Source organism: Neophocaena asiaeorientalis, unplaced genomic scaffold, assembly GCF_003031525.2.
Source record: "Neophocaena asiaeorientalis asiaeorientalis breed wild unplaced genomic scaffold, Neophocaena_asiaeorientalis_V1.1 scaffold113, whole genome shotgun sequence".
NCBI classification, from domain to species: Eukaryota; Metazoa; Chordata; class Mammalia; order Artiodactyla; family Phocoenidae; genus Neophocaena; species Neophocaena asiaeorientalis.
This window is the reverse complement of record NW_020172316.1, coordinates 4,535,184-4,552,707: the sequence shown is the minus strand read 5'-3', so window position 1 is coordinate 4,552,707 and position 17,524 is coordinate 4,535,184. Positions and strand designations below refer to the sequence as shown.

General features: G+C 37.7%; 1 long non-coding RNA gene across 1 annotated transcript in view; it reads left to right on the top strand.

Annotated features, from left to right (window-relative positions):
* LOC112414200 (uncharacterized) overlaps nucleotides 1-17,524 on the top strand; it is a 246,005-nt gene that overhangs the window by 124,405 nt on the left and 104,076 nt on the right. Inside the window, exon 3 of the long non-coding RNA XR_003006105.1 lies at nucleotides 6,580-6,700. This is a non-coding gene — a long non-coding RNA (uncharacterized LOC112414200). The remainder of the gene's footprint in view (nucleotides 1-6,579; nucleotides 6,701-17,524) is intronic.

Sequence of the window (17,524 nt, the reverse complement as noted above, 5' to 3'; positions counted from 1 at the left end):
GGCTTCTCTATAGTTGTGGCACAGGCTCCAGGGTGCGTGAGCTCTGTAGTTGTGGTGCATGGGTTCCAGAGCACATGGGTTCTGTAGTTTGCAGCACGCAGGCTCTCTAGTTGAGGTGCACGAGCTCGGTAGTTGTGGCGCGCAGGCTTAGTTGCCCTGTGGTATGTGGGATCTTAGTTCCCCGACCAGGGATTGAACCCGCGTCCCCTGCTTTGGAAGGCAGATTCTTTACCACTGGACCACCAGGGTAGTCCCACATGCATTTTTAAATGAAAGAAAAATCAAAAATTTATGATGGAATATTTCAAGGTACAGTATAACCCCATTATGATAAAATTTCTTAATGGTGGAATAAAGTTGTGATTTAATCACTCTGAATTTTGCACTCTTACTATTTCAGAAACCTTGTAATTGTAGAAGAGAGAACTTCTACCCAGAGTACAAAATGCTTAGCAACATGATCCTAATGATTGCTGAGAATTATTCTAGCCTCTCTCTCATATGTCATTAATATATTTAACAGATGTGCTTAAAAGTGAATAAAACTTCCAACAGAGAAAAATTCATACATTTATTAACTTTAAAGCAATTATTCTAAAATTAATCTCTATTAATTGTGGGATATTTAATTTTTCAAAAGCTCCCAATATTCTGGAAATGTGATTCTACTAGATTATCCCTAGGAAATATTGTTATGCAACTGAATTCTGGACTTAGTTTCTGTTAAATGGCAACAAAATATAAAAGTCACAAACTCATTTCCTGGGGTTATGAATGAACTCTATCTGAATCATGGTTCTCCCAGTTACTAGCTCTATGGTTATGGACAAATCATATAACTTCTCAGCACCTCAGATTCCTTGCTTTTGAAATAGGAAAAGTAATGATACACGGTGTCCCAGAGACGTTGTAAGAAATCATTTAGGTAATAGCTATAAAACAGCTCGTATAGCCAGTATTCAATTTAATATTAACTATCAATATTATTGGTTGCATGACCATGAGAAATTGTATAACTATTTATGCAAATACAACCGTGCACAACCTTTGACAATACATAGAAAGTCCAGCTTTAGGCATTAACTCTTCCAGCTAAAAGTCGCTTTAGTACAGCTGGGCTAACTTGTTTTTTGTTCTCTGCAGTGATTGCTGTCTAATCACCTAGGGGCTACAGTTAATGGGCTGATATACAAATACAAATCCTAATATTCTTAGTTAACAACAACAACAATAAAGCCTATACGAACCTAGTTCTTGTATCATCGTGTAGTCAAGATTTATTACAAATTTAGTATCTTCCAGACACTACACATGGATAATTTCATTTAATCTTCACAATAACTCAATGATAAAAGGATACTATTATTGTTCCTTTTATTGGTCAAAGAACTGAAAATTAGAAAAGTTATGTATCAATAGCTTGCTCCAAGTCCTGCAGTTTATTTATTTTTATTTATTTAATTTAATTTAATTTTTTTGGCTGCATTGGGTCTTCGTTGCTGCGTGTGGGCTTTCTCTAGTTGTGGCGAGCGGGGGCTACTCTTCGTGGCGGTGCATGGGCTTCTCATTGCGGTGGCTTCTATTGTTACAGAGTGCAGGCTCTAGGCACACAGGCTTCAGTAGTTGTGTCGTGTGGGCTCAGTAGTTGTGGCTCACTGGCTCCAGAGCGCAGGCTCAGTAGTTGTGGTGCACGGGCTTAGTTGCTCCGCGGCATGTGGGATCTTCCCGGACCAGGGATTGAACCCGTGTCCCCTGCACTGGAAGGCGGATTCTTAACCACTGTGCCTCCACGAAGTCCCCCTGCAGTTTACTAGTATGAAATACTAGTTAGAGCTGAAATTTAATCACAGAAGATCAGACTTTAGCATCTATACTTTTAAACATACAGTATTTCAAAATGTATGATATGCATACCATGGGATTTATGTAGTTGATTTAAATGTGTATTCTAAAATTTTAACTTTTAATCAAATCAGTGATTTCATGTATTTTTACATGGGGTGAGGCTAAAGTAGTTAGCACAGGGGGCAACCTACATAGGCCACATGAATCTTGTGATGGTGCTCAGACATACCTAATAAGACCCTCTGAAGTTAAACTATTAGGTTGCTAGCATGATACAGCTTGTTTGGTCACTAAAATGGATTCTCATATACTGAATTTTTGTGTAATTACGGTGTTCTTTCATTTGATGCACCTACATATCATTTTGAATTGTAAAATATCAATTATAAACTGCATTTGGGACTGTGCACTCTTTGATTTCCTTTTTTCTCGAACCTATCACGGTCCAGGGCTTTATACATACGTCTTTTAAAGCATATTGCTTGAAGATGCTGATGGAAATAGAGGTGCAGTGCTGTTTGCAGTGACATCAGTCATATGCTTTCAGAATAGTAGGAAGGTCAAATTGATAAACCACCTGAAACCACCTGTTACTGTTGTAAAAACACTAGCTGTAAAGAAAACAAAATATATCATGCAAATATAGTGAAAATTATTTGATATTTGGATTTTAGTGGACTGAAAATGAATGTAAATTCTTCCATTAGATACAGCATGTTTGGAGACATTCAAAGTTCTGGCAAGAAAGCATTCTGTCTCAAACGTCAGTTTTGAAATGTACAAGGACTACTGTGGGAAGTGTTGAAGACATACGAGTAACAGGAACATCAGCACAGGGTGGTAGGAGATGAAATTGCAGAAGTCGCGGAAGTCTTGTTTACAATGTTAGGTTGAATTGCCAGAGTTAGAGTTGCCCAAGTTATTGATGAGACATCCGTTACTGTTTGGCTTCCAAACAGTGCAAGTGATGCTCTCTGGGACAAGGCAAGGGAAAAAAAATCTGGTGGAGCAACTCTGTCAAATATAATAATATATCAGACAACGACAGATACAGTCCAAATATGGGGCTGCATTTATTATCCTGATTACAAAAACGTCCATAATACTCCCTGGAGACTCTAAGATGAATTCCCTGATATTAGCTGGTCAGCTGATCTTCTGGTGTTTTTGAGATATGATTTGGATAAAGGACCCCGAGAAGAAATGTTGTTTGGCCAATCTTTATTAACTCTTACAACTCGGAAGAAACTTTAAAATTATTGATAACTTCAAGGTGAACAATAACATGGAACTGATGTATTGGGTTATGCACAGATGGTGCTAAGGCAGTAGTATCCAAAAAGAACAACTTGTTCCATGTGTTCAAGCTGTTGTTCTGGAAATAAGATCTACTCACTATGTCGTGCATCCTAGAAGCTCTCCAGAGGTGTTTTTAAAATTTTAAGGGAGAGGACCTCATGAAGCTGTAATGATTGTCAGTTACATTAAGGACAGGCAAATTGAATGCTCTACTTTTTCTCACCTTTGAGAAAGTATCAGCATTGATTACAAACAATTACTGTTTTCTTTGGTAATTTGGAGAAAAACTTCATGTCTTTGGTGATAATATCTACACAATGAGTAGGAACATATACATAATTTAGATTGGCTTTGCAAATCAGCATGTCAGTGATATATCTTCTCTCCTTTAAATAGACTAAATTTACTCTTTCAAGGTAAACAAACTTCTATTATTATTCCACATGAAATCAAAAATGAATGTGATATTTGCAGATTTGAATCTGTGGGACAAATACCCTGATTGGAGTAAGCTAGATTATTATATTAGTCTGAATAACCTTGTAAAAAAGTCATTGAAAGTAGTCACTGAAAATATTCTGAAAATTATTAATATTTGCTTGGTAAATACCTCCATAAATACTTGTCCAGGGAGAATGACTGGTGAGTGGGTAAGCACCACAGTTTTCATTATCCTTGACATATTCTATTAAAACACATTCTACAAATGGCTCCTTCCAAAAGTTTGTTGAGCTAAAGTTACTTATGGAATTTTATTGTACTGTGATCTATGAAAATGGCTTATATTATGTCTATTTTAGGATATTTGTATTGGTTTTTAGGGGGTTATTACATATGACCATTTTGTGGTAAATTTTCCAGACACTTGAGAAATGGTGAATCCCTCTTTATAGGGTATAGAACTCATGGTATAATGGTTAAATAAACTTCAGTAATGGTATTATTCATGTCCTCTACATCCTTATTCACTTTTATCTGCTCTTCTTTAAAAATGAGAGCTAAAGTTTCTCATTACTTTTCTGTTTTTTCTCTCTTTTTTAGTTTTGCTTCATAAATACTTTGATACTAAATTATTCAGCATTTAAGGTTATAACAATTATACTTTCATCTTAGACTGTAGCCATCTTTAAAACAAGTTAAACTGCTAAATGAATAAATAAATAATAAATATGTTCCAACATTTTCCTTTCATTCACTCTTTCTTTTGTTTTATTATGTGTGTCACTTATAGATCTATTGTATGTAGCATATAGGTTTTCATTTTTTGACCAGATATTTGGAAATCTGTTTCAGTAATGGATTTATCCTATTATTTTTTTGTGTGTGTGGTGGTGGTTTGTTTTGTTTTATTTTATTTTAAAATTTTTATTGGAGTATAATTGACTTACAATGTTGTGTTAGTTTCAGGTACATAGCAAAGTGAATCTGTTATACAAATACATATATCCACTCTTTTTTAGATTCTTTTCCCATACATGCCATTACAGAGTACTGAGTAGAGTTCCCTGTGCTATACAGTAGGTCCTTATTAGTTATCTATTTTATATATAATTTTTATTGTGTTTTTTTTAGAATGACCCTCTCTCCTACTCCTTATCTCTCTCTCTGTACTTTTGTCTTTTAATTTTATTTGCTTCTCAGTGTTTTCTGTTTGTTTTATTTTCCTTTAACTGTATTACCTGAGATTTCTTTCATTTATTTTTTTTCTCTTGTAATTTTAAGGTATAATATTTGTATTTAGACATCCACCATCAAATATTTTTTGAAAAACTCCTTAAATGTTTATTTTCTAAGCTGTCAGCTGTGTTTCTGATTCCAAGGCATCCCACCTTCTCAAACTAGTGATGTTATTTATTTCCCTCCCTCTTTAAAAAAACGTTTACTTATTATCACTCTCCCTTCAAATGTACAATTCTTATCAGCTTCTAAGTATGTTCAAATCTCACCCATAAAAATAACATTTTTTCCATGACCCCACGTCACTCTCCCACAACTGCGTCATCTCCTCCTCGCTATCTTAACTTCCTGAAAGAGAATTGTTGATACCAGCTGTCCGCATTTCTCACCTCCTGGGCTTCTACCAAATCACTCTCCCAATTTTCCCCTTCCCTCTTGGAAGCTGCTTATCATTCTCTTTTATAATGTCATATTTCTTTACCAGACTTTGATATACTGTGGTTCTAGATCCCTTATCTCCTCTCTCTGGGACATCCATGCCAAGAGTTTCAAATGACGCTATGTGCAGATGACGTGCAAATATATATCTCTAGTCTCAGACCTTCCTGCTGGGACTCCAGATCCACGTTGAAACTGCCTTCTTGACGTCCCTAGGACATGTCACAAGTACATTAAAATCAATGTGTCTGCAACGGAATTCTTGATTGTCTTCCCTGAACCAACTTAGTCTCTCATCCCCTCAACAAAGAGAGCCCTGAGAAAGCCAAGAGAATGAGTGATGGGAAGAGTGGTAGGGAATGAGACTGGAGAAGTGGCCTGGGGCCCAATCACAACTAGGCTTGGTGGTCATGGCATTTGGATTTTACGTTGAGATGCAAAGCCTTGTGAGATTTTGAATAGGGAAGTATTAAGATTTGTGTTTTAAAGGATTCCTTTGCCAATGGAGAGGGTAGGCAAGAGTGGAACAGGAAGACAAGGTAGAAGCCTACTGCAGAGGTTTGGATGATAGCCAGAGGCCTGTAAGTGGTGGTAGCAATGGAAGAGATTAGATGTTGTCAGATTCTTATACTCTTTCAAGGCAAAGTAAACAATATTTGTTGATGGGTTAGATTTAGAGTATAAGATAAAGAGAAGGGTCCAGGGCAAGCCCTGGGTTTTCGCTGTCATTCTCTGATGAAGAAAACTTAGGGAGAAGGACAGATGTGAGGAGGAACTGGAATCGAGTCAAGTTTAAAACCTAATGCTCTGAGATACTCATTAGTCATCACGTGAAGCTGCTTGAGTGGGCGGGGCATCCACAAATCAAGTTCACACTTGGTCAGAACTGTAGTTATAAATTTGGAAATCATCAGCGTAGAGATGAGCTTTAAAACCACTTGAGGGATCAGTGTAAATTAAAGATGAGAAGAGGTGCAAGCACTGAGCAGAGAAAATTGATTTTAAAAGAATTGGGTTTCGCGTGTGTGTGTGTGTGTGTGTGTGTGTGTGCGCGCGTGTGTGCGTGTGTGCACGTGCGCGCGCACGCACCACCTCTGATTAGTATTGGTTTGTGACAAAGGATGCATACCTTTAAGTAGGGTTTGGTCAACGTTTCTTTCAGAGCCCGCCTTACTACTCCAGATGAGGGGCTACTTTACGATTCATAAGGAGGTTCCTAATATCAACTGGACCCTTCACAGTACTGAGAATCTACGTCCGGAAAAATCGTGACACCCCCGACTTGGAGTTTGATAAGGTTATGCGTTTCTCTTCTTCCAGCTCCGATGGGGAGTTTAACAGTGCTGTTGATCCACATCAGAGAGAAAAGTTCTTCAAGGTTGTTGGTCCCTGTCTCTCCCATGGCCTGCCCTCACCTCCTCTCTCACCCCTCCAAGTCAAGGTATGTAAGTGAGCACCTAGCAGAGTTTACAAAAATGTATTTCTTTACTTTCACCTGCAATCCATCTTCTCTTAAGAAGGTCACTGATGTTTCATTTTATTTGGTTCTATCTTTGCTATATTTAACCAGACTTCCTAATGGAAGGTTTGTGGCATATGAATCTCGGAGAGACTTCATAAGCAGATGAAGGTTTCTGGTTTATTAATCGATCCTGTTCTCTAGTTAAGCTCCTTAACAAATACAACCCACTTGTGAGAAAACTGAGGCATGCAGACATTAAATAATTTTCACTAAGATCACATAGCTAGTGAGACCTTGTTAGACTTTGCATTTTACAAAATCAAAGTATGTGATTAATTTATAAAAGGCATAATAGTTCTATTCCTACTTTTCAGAGATTTTCCCATTGATGTGACAGAATTTTAGTTTTCCAGAATAAAGATACTAAAGAGATAGCTCCAAGGTGCATTGTCTTTATGAATCAATTTATGTTACTACTCTAAGAAATACACAACCACGTTTCAAGTCAAGATACTTAGGCTTTATAGAGAACTTTCCATCACGTATGTGTGTGACTTGTGAGTTTTGAATTCTGTAGAGACATAAAAATTTTATCTTAATAAATACCTGCCTGAGGAAACAGAAGGGTTTTCAATTCCTAAAGTTGAATTCTTTAGCACAGCATATAAGCCTTCCGTGAGGGGGCTACCTATCTTTCCAGCTTCTCTCTTTGCAGGCCTCATCCTGACCCCCTGCTGGCTGGCTGTACTTAATCACCAGCATTCTGCAAACATGCCAGCCTGTGTCCTACCTCTGTGCCTTGATTCATATATTCCCCACTTCCTGTAATGCCCTTTGCTCTGTCGTTCCCTGCAAGAAAAACACCTTCCAAGATTTAATTCAAGCGTTATCTGCTTACAAAGTCTTTCTAGTCACTATTGCTCCTGCTTGTACCTTGTCACACTCCCTTTCATACCCTGTAAATGCCCCAGATGTAGCAATCGTCACATTTTATTCCACTTATGTACATGTCTTTCTCTCCCACTAGATTTTGAGCTGGTGGAAGGCTAGGATACTACGTCTAATATCAATGTACCTACACAGTTCAAGGTACATAAAAGATGCTTAATAACATTTTATTATATTAAAGGGTGATATCCAAAATCTTCCACAGCCATGCTGAACAAGAAATGACCAGTCTTAACAGATATTTAACTGGTCATAAGGAACACCATTACTGGTACATATCAGCTAAATATCAGCTCATCAAAATTTGCTTTATTTCCATTTCATGCCTTCTTTCTTTATTATTTTGATCTTTGTGGATCTGGTAAAATAATAAAAACCGAATAATTTTATAGTTAAGTACATAGTTTTTTCCAAAAGCTGATTTCCTAAAGCAGCTCTGGTCTACACTCCTACCATGTCAGATTCAATGACAAGATCTTATCAGACCTTCATATCAACACATATGCCAAGTTATTTTAAAGAGAATTGCTTTTATTTGCCTCCTGAATTGATGGTTTTGACACTCCCTGCGTAGTTCTACATCGTATGAAGTGCTGACACACCAGCTGGAACGCTGAGAACAGTGAAATTATAAGCCTTTTATTGAAGGATTATTTATACAGCAGCCAGATCTTAACCCTTAGTAAATGTTAAGTAAAAATCCACTGTCAGTTTGTGTCCCACATTATTGCAAGGCGAGAAACCAACCTATAAGACCAAGACAACCATGGATGCAGGTAGGAAAAGAGCCAAACTGCTTAAAGAAGGTGCTTGTTTTCGATTTAGTGATACTCTTCTTCTGAAGACACTTAACAGGGGTTAAGCTGAAACAAATGTAAAGAAATGTATGGTGGTATTTTCTGTGATCCCCAAAGAAAGGTATATAGATACAGGTTTTAGCATCATATTACGAGACAGTGCCTTTTAGAATTTCAGCATGGAGGATCACAAATCATCTCAAATACTACTTAGTCTGTAGAAAGTATTTACAACAAGCCAATGCCCCCTAGAATAAGAGGAAGCGTGTAATGTGGCAGACCATGATGGAGGGGAAGCAATAAAAGAGAAAGCACAGCTTGAAGTGCAATATAACTGGGTGACTTACACCTCCCTACTGAAGGCAGCAGACTTGCAGTTATAGAACTGCTAATCTGTTCTACTGTTTTTTAATCAGATGTTGGCATTATCTGCCACTAATTGCTTTTTCATTTCCACTTGTAATTATTCCATTGCATGTTTGTAGTGAGAAGCTGAAAATGAGGCAGATCACTGAGAAAGAATTAATTGTTAATGAATAATCATCAGTAGGAAGCCAATTTCATTATCTTCAAAGAGGTAGCCAGAGATTAACCACTAGCTGTGGTTCTCCTACTTTCTGTGCATGACTGTAAAGTAATCACAAATAATCACGCCCTCCAACTTCATCAATTATTTTCTATTATGTGGATTGATACCCATTTTTGTCTTTGTTGTTTAATGATAATGGCGGTATTCATGCTGGGGAGTGCTAATTGGAAGGTGTTACATTCAGTGGGCTTTAAGCCTAATTATTAGAGCATCTTCTTCATTAGCACATGATCCAAGGGTTGCATGGTAGGAGTTGCTAATTTTTCCAAGTTATAAGAATATCATATTGGGAAACTTTTGCATGTCCTTACGCTGAGTAACACGCAGAAAATCTCCTATCTGGTCCAAGTTGTGTGGCTACCAACAGAGACTTTCTGTTTAAATAAAATAGGATGTTTTAACCCGATATAAATCTTTGCACATGAAGCCCACTTCTGCCCTAGAAGCTAGGTCTGCCCAGGACTGTTGATGAGCTCTCAATTCTGCTTTGTTTCTGTACCAACACTTGTTCTTCAGAACGGCTCACACAGCTCCCTGGGATTATTACAGCTCTCAGCGGAGCTTTGCCAGCTATTAATGGAAACATTATTAGATGAGTTTGATAGTCAGGATGGAAGGCTCCTAATGTTTGTTGCCTCGGTGGCCAGGTGATGTCACTCCCAGACTTAGGGAGAAAGTAAATCTACACCGCCACTGCACGTTTGCACAGGGCTGCGTAACTTCTCGAGGCTCCTTCACGTGTATTGGTTTATAACGTCCTTTCACAGAGCAGTAAGATTTGTTGCTGATAGACCTGCTGTGACCCCAGAAACTGTGGCACGAAACCTGGCTCCCTTTACGTGGTGCACTACAGTTCTTTAATGAGCGCAGCTCAATAGCTGCCCCTCTAATCGGAAAGAACTTCTGCAGTGCTTGTAATCACTCCCAGGCAACCGAGGCCCTATTTCTAACTAGACCCACAGCTAAAGGAAGGTATGATGTGAGGCAGTCTCAAGTGTATTGGACGACAGAGCAGGAGAGCAACTGGCCAAAGAGATAGAAAAATTAGGTGTAGTCAAAAGAGCGTGGGCTTTGGTGTTAGTCCCACCCACTCTGTTAGCTGTGTGAGCTGGTGTAAATTATTTAACCTCTTGGAACCTGAGTTTCCCTCATTAGGTTGTTATAAAGGTGAATGAGAGGTTATATGTAAAATATTAAACTCAGGGTCTGGCATCTCATCCACACTTGGCTTGGTTAGAAGCATATCAAGAAGAACCTTAATTGTCTAAGTAACAGGTTGTTTCCTGGAAATAAAATGAAGGTTTCAGAGAATATTAAGTAAATAACTCAAGTTCTGCAACAGGCAAATCCTGAAAAGTCAGTGACTTAGTATAAGAACATTTATTTCTTGGTTGTGAGAAGTCTGCCGTGGGGTGGTCATGTCTTTCTTCTCTCCAATCAGCTGGGTATCCAGGCTCCCTCAATCTGATGCTGCTGCCCTCTGATGACATGGCTTCCCAGATCATCAAGGAAGGGAAAGAGAGAGATGGGAGAGGTGAAAGTGGCTCTCAGGTGTCATCACCAGATGTGATGCATTGTGTCAATTCATGTTTCTATGTGCCAGAATACAGCCATGTGGTTCCAACCTAGTGGCTTGGAAATGCAATCCTTCTGTGTGACTGGTGTGACAAGCAGTATCATGCATTTTGTCTGCTATGGTGTGCAGAGAGTAAAATAACCAGGAGATTAATTTTGAAAAGATTATACTGAGAGTACATACAGATGGTTGGGAGCAGAAGAAGGACTAGAATCCAGGATGCCCTTTAGAAGAGTATTACAATCACAGAAGGAAAGAGATAATGGAAGCTTGTGAATAGTTTAGAAACTGTGATTAGGAATGTCAGACAAGAGAAAGGAGTCAAAAAGATAAAATTCCAAGCTTAAATGGTGTTTCTATAGAAACACTAGCATTGTACGGGGAGACTAGATATGGAGAATGAATGAGGAAAGCAGACTAGGTGGTATTCAAAATAGACTAAGTTATATAGCTGGTTGCTCTTATGATCAGGGGAGGAATAACCATAGAGAAGAGGAAAATGTACCTGTGAGAGACCTGGACATTCAAATATCCGGGAGAAAGGTCCAAATGTGTCCTATTTTGATTGGTAGAGTCGCCGATGAGAAGTACCAAACCTCCAGACAGATGAAGAGGGTCTCTGAATTGTTGCATGGTGAAAATCCTTCTCAGAACTTCTCTCTTGGATACAGTAATACTATTATTATTTTATACAGTGGCCTTTACTCAGGCACAAAATGACCGTACCTTCCAAGGACAATGACAGGAGGTTCTTGGTTTATCTATTTTTAAATGGGTGATTGGGAAGGAGATGGTGAGAAGTAGGGTAAAGGGGATAGTATACACAGGTTCGCCCACATCTTCTGTATTCTTACTTGAACTGGGTAAAAACAGTGTTTTTAATGTTACATGTGAGAAAAATGATTGCCATGGGATTAACCTAATAGGTTTGCTAACTTATTAACAGGTGACATTATTTTGGCATTTGGGCATTGGATTATTCCTAGATGCCGAGCTGTAAATTGATGCTATGGCCTGAAATGCTTTCTTGTGATTCAGTCGTAATAACGAAGACCCCTTGTTCACATGCTTTATTTGTCTAACTTGCCTTACTTATTCTGTATGACATTTCACAGGGGTTAACTATGCACTTCAAGATCCTGACCTTATGATGATGTAGGCATTTGAGCTGGTTTCCTGATGCTTAGATGCTGTTGCCAAAAGTTTTGTTTCTATGTCTCACTACCGTCTCAATCACTTGACTAGTGCCTTTGATGAGACAAGCACTCTACTCTCCCATCTCCAAACTTACATTCCACTTCACCATGGCTACAAAGTTAGAAGGTGATGATTTTATTTTTTATTTGTTTTGCATTGGACAGAGGGATGTGCAAACCGGAGGTAGTATAATACAAACAGTTACCAACCTTTGGCAGCAACTCCATCTCTTAGAGACTAGACAAGAGAATAACCCGTCCTTGAGAGCAAACATGAACACTTGGAGTAAAAAGGCATCCCGGAAGTAGGGTATGGGGAGTGTCCCAGCCCTACAAGACATTTTCTTCAAGACCCAGAGATAGGAATCAACCCCCAAAGGCTTTATTTATTGGTATTTAATGTTTGTGTATACTAATAATAATGTTACCGTAGACTTTAACACTTATGGGACTTTATTCATGAATTTAGGTGTCTGGTATTGTGCCACAGATATGAAAATGAAGAGGAAGCAGCCCTTGCCCTCCAACATTTAAACTCATACGATATTATCTTCTAAAGGTGGCCCTATTTTGAAGTGCTTCAAGGGTGAGCAAAATAGATCCAAAATAGAGATTTCAGAGGCCTCTGATTGTTTTCAGGGATAAAGACAGTTTAAGAGTTAAATAATACGGTCAAAGATTATGAGTTTTTCTGAGTTCATAGTCCTGGACCTCAGGGTGAAATCACTAACTACTCTTTAAAACAGATTAGTGATAAAGTGGGGCTATCACGTATGAAAGTAAATCTTGATACAATTAAGGAAATTCCTAAAATGTCTTTGGGAGCTTTCATTCTGTCAATCAACTCAGCCGTCATATATTCTTACAATCTTTCTAGCACCTAATACATTTTCAGTACTTTATGCAAGAAATGGTTCTCATCCTGTACATTTCCATGAAAAGAACTAGGTTCTGAATCAAACATAAAGATTAGCGGAGAGTCTCAGGAATGAAGTCATAACAGACTGTTCTCACGTGAAAACTTTACCCCTGCATTGCTATTCTCCCATTTTGCCATCTCATATCAATTTTAATAGCTTATGTCTCATCAGAGAGCGGTTATACTCTGACATGTTCCCTCCTGGTGCAAAATGGCAGCTACTAAAATATAAATCACTGCAGAGAATTGCTGGATTTAGAGCCAATTCTTCTAATCGAAAACAACAGCAATGTTAATTTCAGCTTGAGAATGATGACTTTTGTATGGTGATATAATGGTACAGACTATAATGGTGTCAACTACCAGCATAAAATATGCTTCAAATGGGCTACCTTTTTTACATTTAGACTTGGGTGACTTCTGTCACGTTTCTTTCTTTGGCATGGAAACAGACAATCTATTAAATAAATATTAATCCCCAGCAGTCCTCAAAACAGGCTCAACCATAGCAGGATTTTAAATAACTTCATTAATTGCTTAACTACCTTTCCCCCAAACTCCTAAGGGATCCTTTGATGCTAGTTACTCTAATGAGTTACCAAGCGATTCATGACTTCAACCTGTTATCATGCAAAATACATTTCCAGTTGGAAATCTTTACAGATGGTTTTGCCGGAAAGTAAGTAACCACTCTAAGACTTTAAAGAGGGCAAATTCCATTTATACAGGGTATGAAGGAAAATGATTTGGCTTTCTTCTTTTTCCTTTTTTTTTTACATTATACTCTAAAACGGTGTCATGTGTACAGAAATTCAATTTGGGCAATACATGATCAAAGGAGGAATTCTATTTGAATGGTAAAGACCATCTGCATTATCTGTGGGTGAATTATCCATAACAATAGCGGTATCTATTGCTAGTCCTAACTTTCCTTGTAAGATTTCATATCACTTCTCTCTTCCCAAAGTAGTCATTAAAAACACAGAATGATTTTTTATTAATCTAGACAGGACACAATTGAGAAGGTAACTATTTTTTCGAAGAACAAGAAGAAATGATTTTTAGAAATCTAGTTTTCCAAAGTTATGTTTGTTGCTTTCCAACTGAATGGTAATCAAGCACTGAGTATTCTTTATTTTTAATAGTTTATTATTATCGTACTAACACTTCTACACAATTCTTTAAAGCTAGTAAGGAGAAGTGTCCTTCCTGGAGAAGGCTTTCTGGTAGCCCTCTCTTCTCTGTTTTGTTCTAGACTGGCTGCCCTCCAGGAGCGGTGCAAAGCCATCATCTTAGCATTTCCTGTTGCCTCTGACCTGTGTGGAGTCACCCATTTCCAGTGTTCTGGTAGCTAAATAGAGAAAGAGGGCTAAGAGCCTTTCTTTTACAAGAAGATATCTTTGAGTCTGAGGCCTCACTAGAGATTAAACCTTTTATTTCCTGGAAAGGTAATTGAGGGGTAATTGCTTAGCTCAAATAACCCTCTTGTCTATAGCCCCTCTTTTGACTCCCATCTTCAGAACCTGGTGTCTCCAATTCTCTAGTCTTTCTGGGGTTTTGTGGCACAAATCAGTTCACTTTCATAGGGCCTACAGATTTCAACTTTCTATCTTCTTACAATTTGTTGACATTAACTTTACTTTGTGGATTTTTTTTTTTTTGGGTTTTTTTTTTTTTTTTTTGTCTTCGTGGATGATGATGATGTTGATTTCCCAGCACTTTAGCAGGGTTAAGACACAGCAGTGATGAACAGATTCGTTGAATCTGCCATGTTAGCTAGATATCGATGTGAGTCAAGTCTTGTCTTTTTGTCAGGGATCCGGGAGTTGACAAACAGTAGGTCTAATTTGAGCAGAAAATATCTCCAATCTATATGACCAAAATGCTTTTCTTTTTAAATGTTTCAGTCATGTGGCTCCTCAGAGCCATAGAGGTTCCACAGAACTTCCCTGGGGAGCTAGCACCCAGGCAAGGCAGGAATAAAAGGCTGTTAGTAGGTGGGACTTCAGGCCACCAATCTTACCTCTCACCCCTAAACTAAGAAGTTTTATTTTTACTTGTTTCAGGTATTATGTTTTGCATTTGATTTTAATTGAACCAAGAGTTTCAAATACATAAAATGTTTGAACCCAGTTCAAGTAAGAATACAGTTAAATGCAGACTATCCAGAATTCTTGAGAATAAGTGGCTAAGCTTTATGCGATCTGGTGCTTTATAACCCTTTATGTGCTGAAATGTTTGTCTTAATTGTTTTGTCTTCGCTATCACTTATACATAGGCTATCGGATAGGCTTCTGTGTCAGCACATAGTCACATTCACAGTGGAGGCTCTTTGTACCTTAAAGAGATGTTGAATTGGTGTTGACCCAAAATAGTTGCCGAGTCCCTCAGATTGCACAGCTGCTCTAAATTGTGATTTTTATTTTCTCCTTCTTTTTGCTCTTTCTCATCGTTTACTCTTTTTTTTCCCACACACACATCATCTTGTTTACTCTTATAACAACTTATCCAAAAGTTCATTGTTTTTGCATTAGCTGTTTAGCATATGTAGATATCACAATCAAAGAATTCTTTTATTCCACATGGTACACTGTCAATTAGCCCACATTCCCTATAATCATCAAGAAAGAAGTGTTTCTATCTATTCCATGCTCACTTCAGTACTAAAGAGTTCATTTTCCTGGGCATGGAACCATTTCAGAACTTTATATTTTCAGAAAACTGAATTATTTTTATCAGAGGATAATTGATGATATGGGAAAGTAATTGATGCAGGTTCTCTATTTCATAGAGAGCCAAACGAGAGGTAGGTAAACACCTAATTTATTTCACAAAGGAACATGTCTCTCATGCCCTTCCTACTCATAGGCGGTTCCCACCCATGAGCTAGTTCTTTGTCCCTCCTTGGTCCACTTTATAGGCCTCCTGCATCTGTCAAATCTGAAAGGCAAGGAATTTATTTCTGAGTCAGTTTTTGGCCAGCTCTTTTAAATCACGTGTTTAAAATATACAATTTCTCAAATATAGAAAATGTATTAATGGACACATCCCATTTTATAAAGAAGTCCAATATATGAAATGTTTGGAGGCAACTCAGATTTTACCAAAGAAGATCTATAGGCCTTGGAATAGGACCAAGTTTTGAATTATTTGAGATTCAAGGCATGAATTAAACTTTGCTAAGGGGTCCTGTTTATGCACATACATACTCTAGGGGAGAAGCACATATACCAACTGACCATGTTCATAATTGTTATAATACAGTCAAGTGATGCTTGATGGTTTTTGATTCAGAGGCATATAAGTTATAAAAGTATATGATATTGAAAAGAGATGCTTCCAAACAAGCAGGTGTTCATTGACATTTTTGAACAAATTTTACCCATTAGTTCTTAATTACTAGACTACCTTACTGCTCTAAGGCAAATACTGATAGGTAGAAGTTCTAGAATGTATTTCCTTTTTTTCCCCAAACTCCGTACCGAATTCCTCCATGAGTCAAGAACTCTGCCGTGCTGCCAGGTAAGACTTGCTCAGATAGCACTGATGTTCTTGATGCTTCTGCAGCCATTTCCTGTGCTGGATCACATTCAGAAGTGACTCAAGGTGAACACTCAGTTTCAGTGTCCTTCCTTTTGCTTTTTATGTCTTTCATCTAAGATAGAGGATATGGATTTTTTTTCAGATAGCATGTGTATGAATAGACTAAATCTTTTACTAGAACCCGATCACAGAACACCACTTGCTAAATCAGACAGCATAACTTTAATAAAAGAAAAGAAAAAGAAAAAACAAGAATCTTTTAGGTACCAGGAAAGTATGCAGGTGTAGTGAATTTAAAATGAACCAGTTTGAACCATGCCACAAGTCACATTTATCACCAAAGCCAAAATAATTCAAGTTCTGATTACAGCATTCTTGTACAGTTCTGGTAACACCATATTGTGGCTTCACCTGAGCATATTAACTTTTTACAACTGAGATGTGACGGTTGAGGAAAGTCATATATTTTGGTTTTTATGGTTTATGTGTTTGGTGGTGCTTTTGCAACTAGGAAGATGTGTTGTGGTCTCATCACTCAAAAAAGACACCCATTTATTCACACCCTGGACAACTATAGTTTAAGTGTTCTAACGTCTGCGTGACTAAGCATCTTGAAGGATAAATCATCTTTCCTCATAAAGTTTTAAAAGGACTAAGGTTAAATAATTAGAAAGAAAATAAAGGGAACAAGGTCAGACAGATCAAATAAAGATTGATTTTTCAGAATAAGACTTCATCATCTGTTCTAATAATATAGATTGGTGCTAAAGGATTTAACAAAGTATAAAGAAAATGGAATGACTTCTGAAGTCAGATTATTAGATGAGCAAGTTCAGATTCCTTAGCCACTCAGACTGAAGGATTTGGATGCTGTTCATTTAGCAAATGTTGATTAAGTACTCAAATAATTCATAAAATTTTCTAAGGTACTTGGATCCTTTGAAATAACTAAGCGTCATCTCTGTCCTCAAGGTAGAAGGACATGATACTAGGTGACAGAAAACAATCAATATGAATATAAGCAGATAATTGCATAGCTATGTAGAAAGGAAACAAAGTCATGGGTAAAGCTGGGTAAAGAAGAAAGAGGGCAATTTACAAGAAGTAAAACTGAATTTCACCTAATACTCAGGTATGTGGCTGATTTCTTTCTTGAGCACAAAAAGCAAAAAGGAAAATTATGAGTCATTAACCATCATTTTTGCAATAAGCAGTTTTTGCTGCCAGTGTTCTTA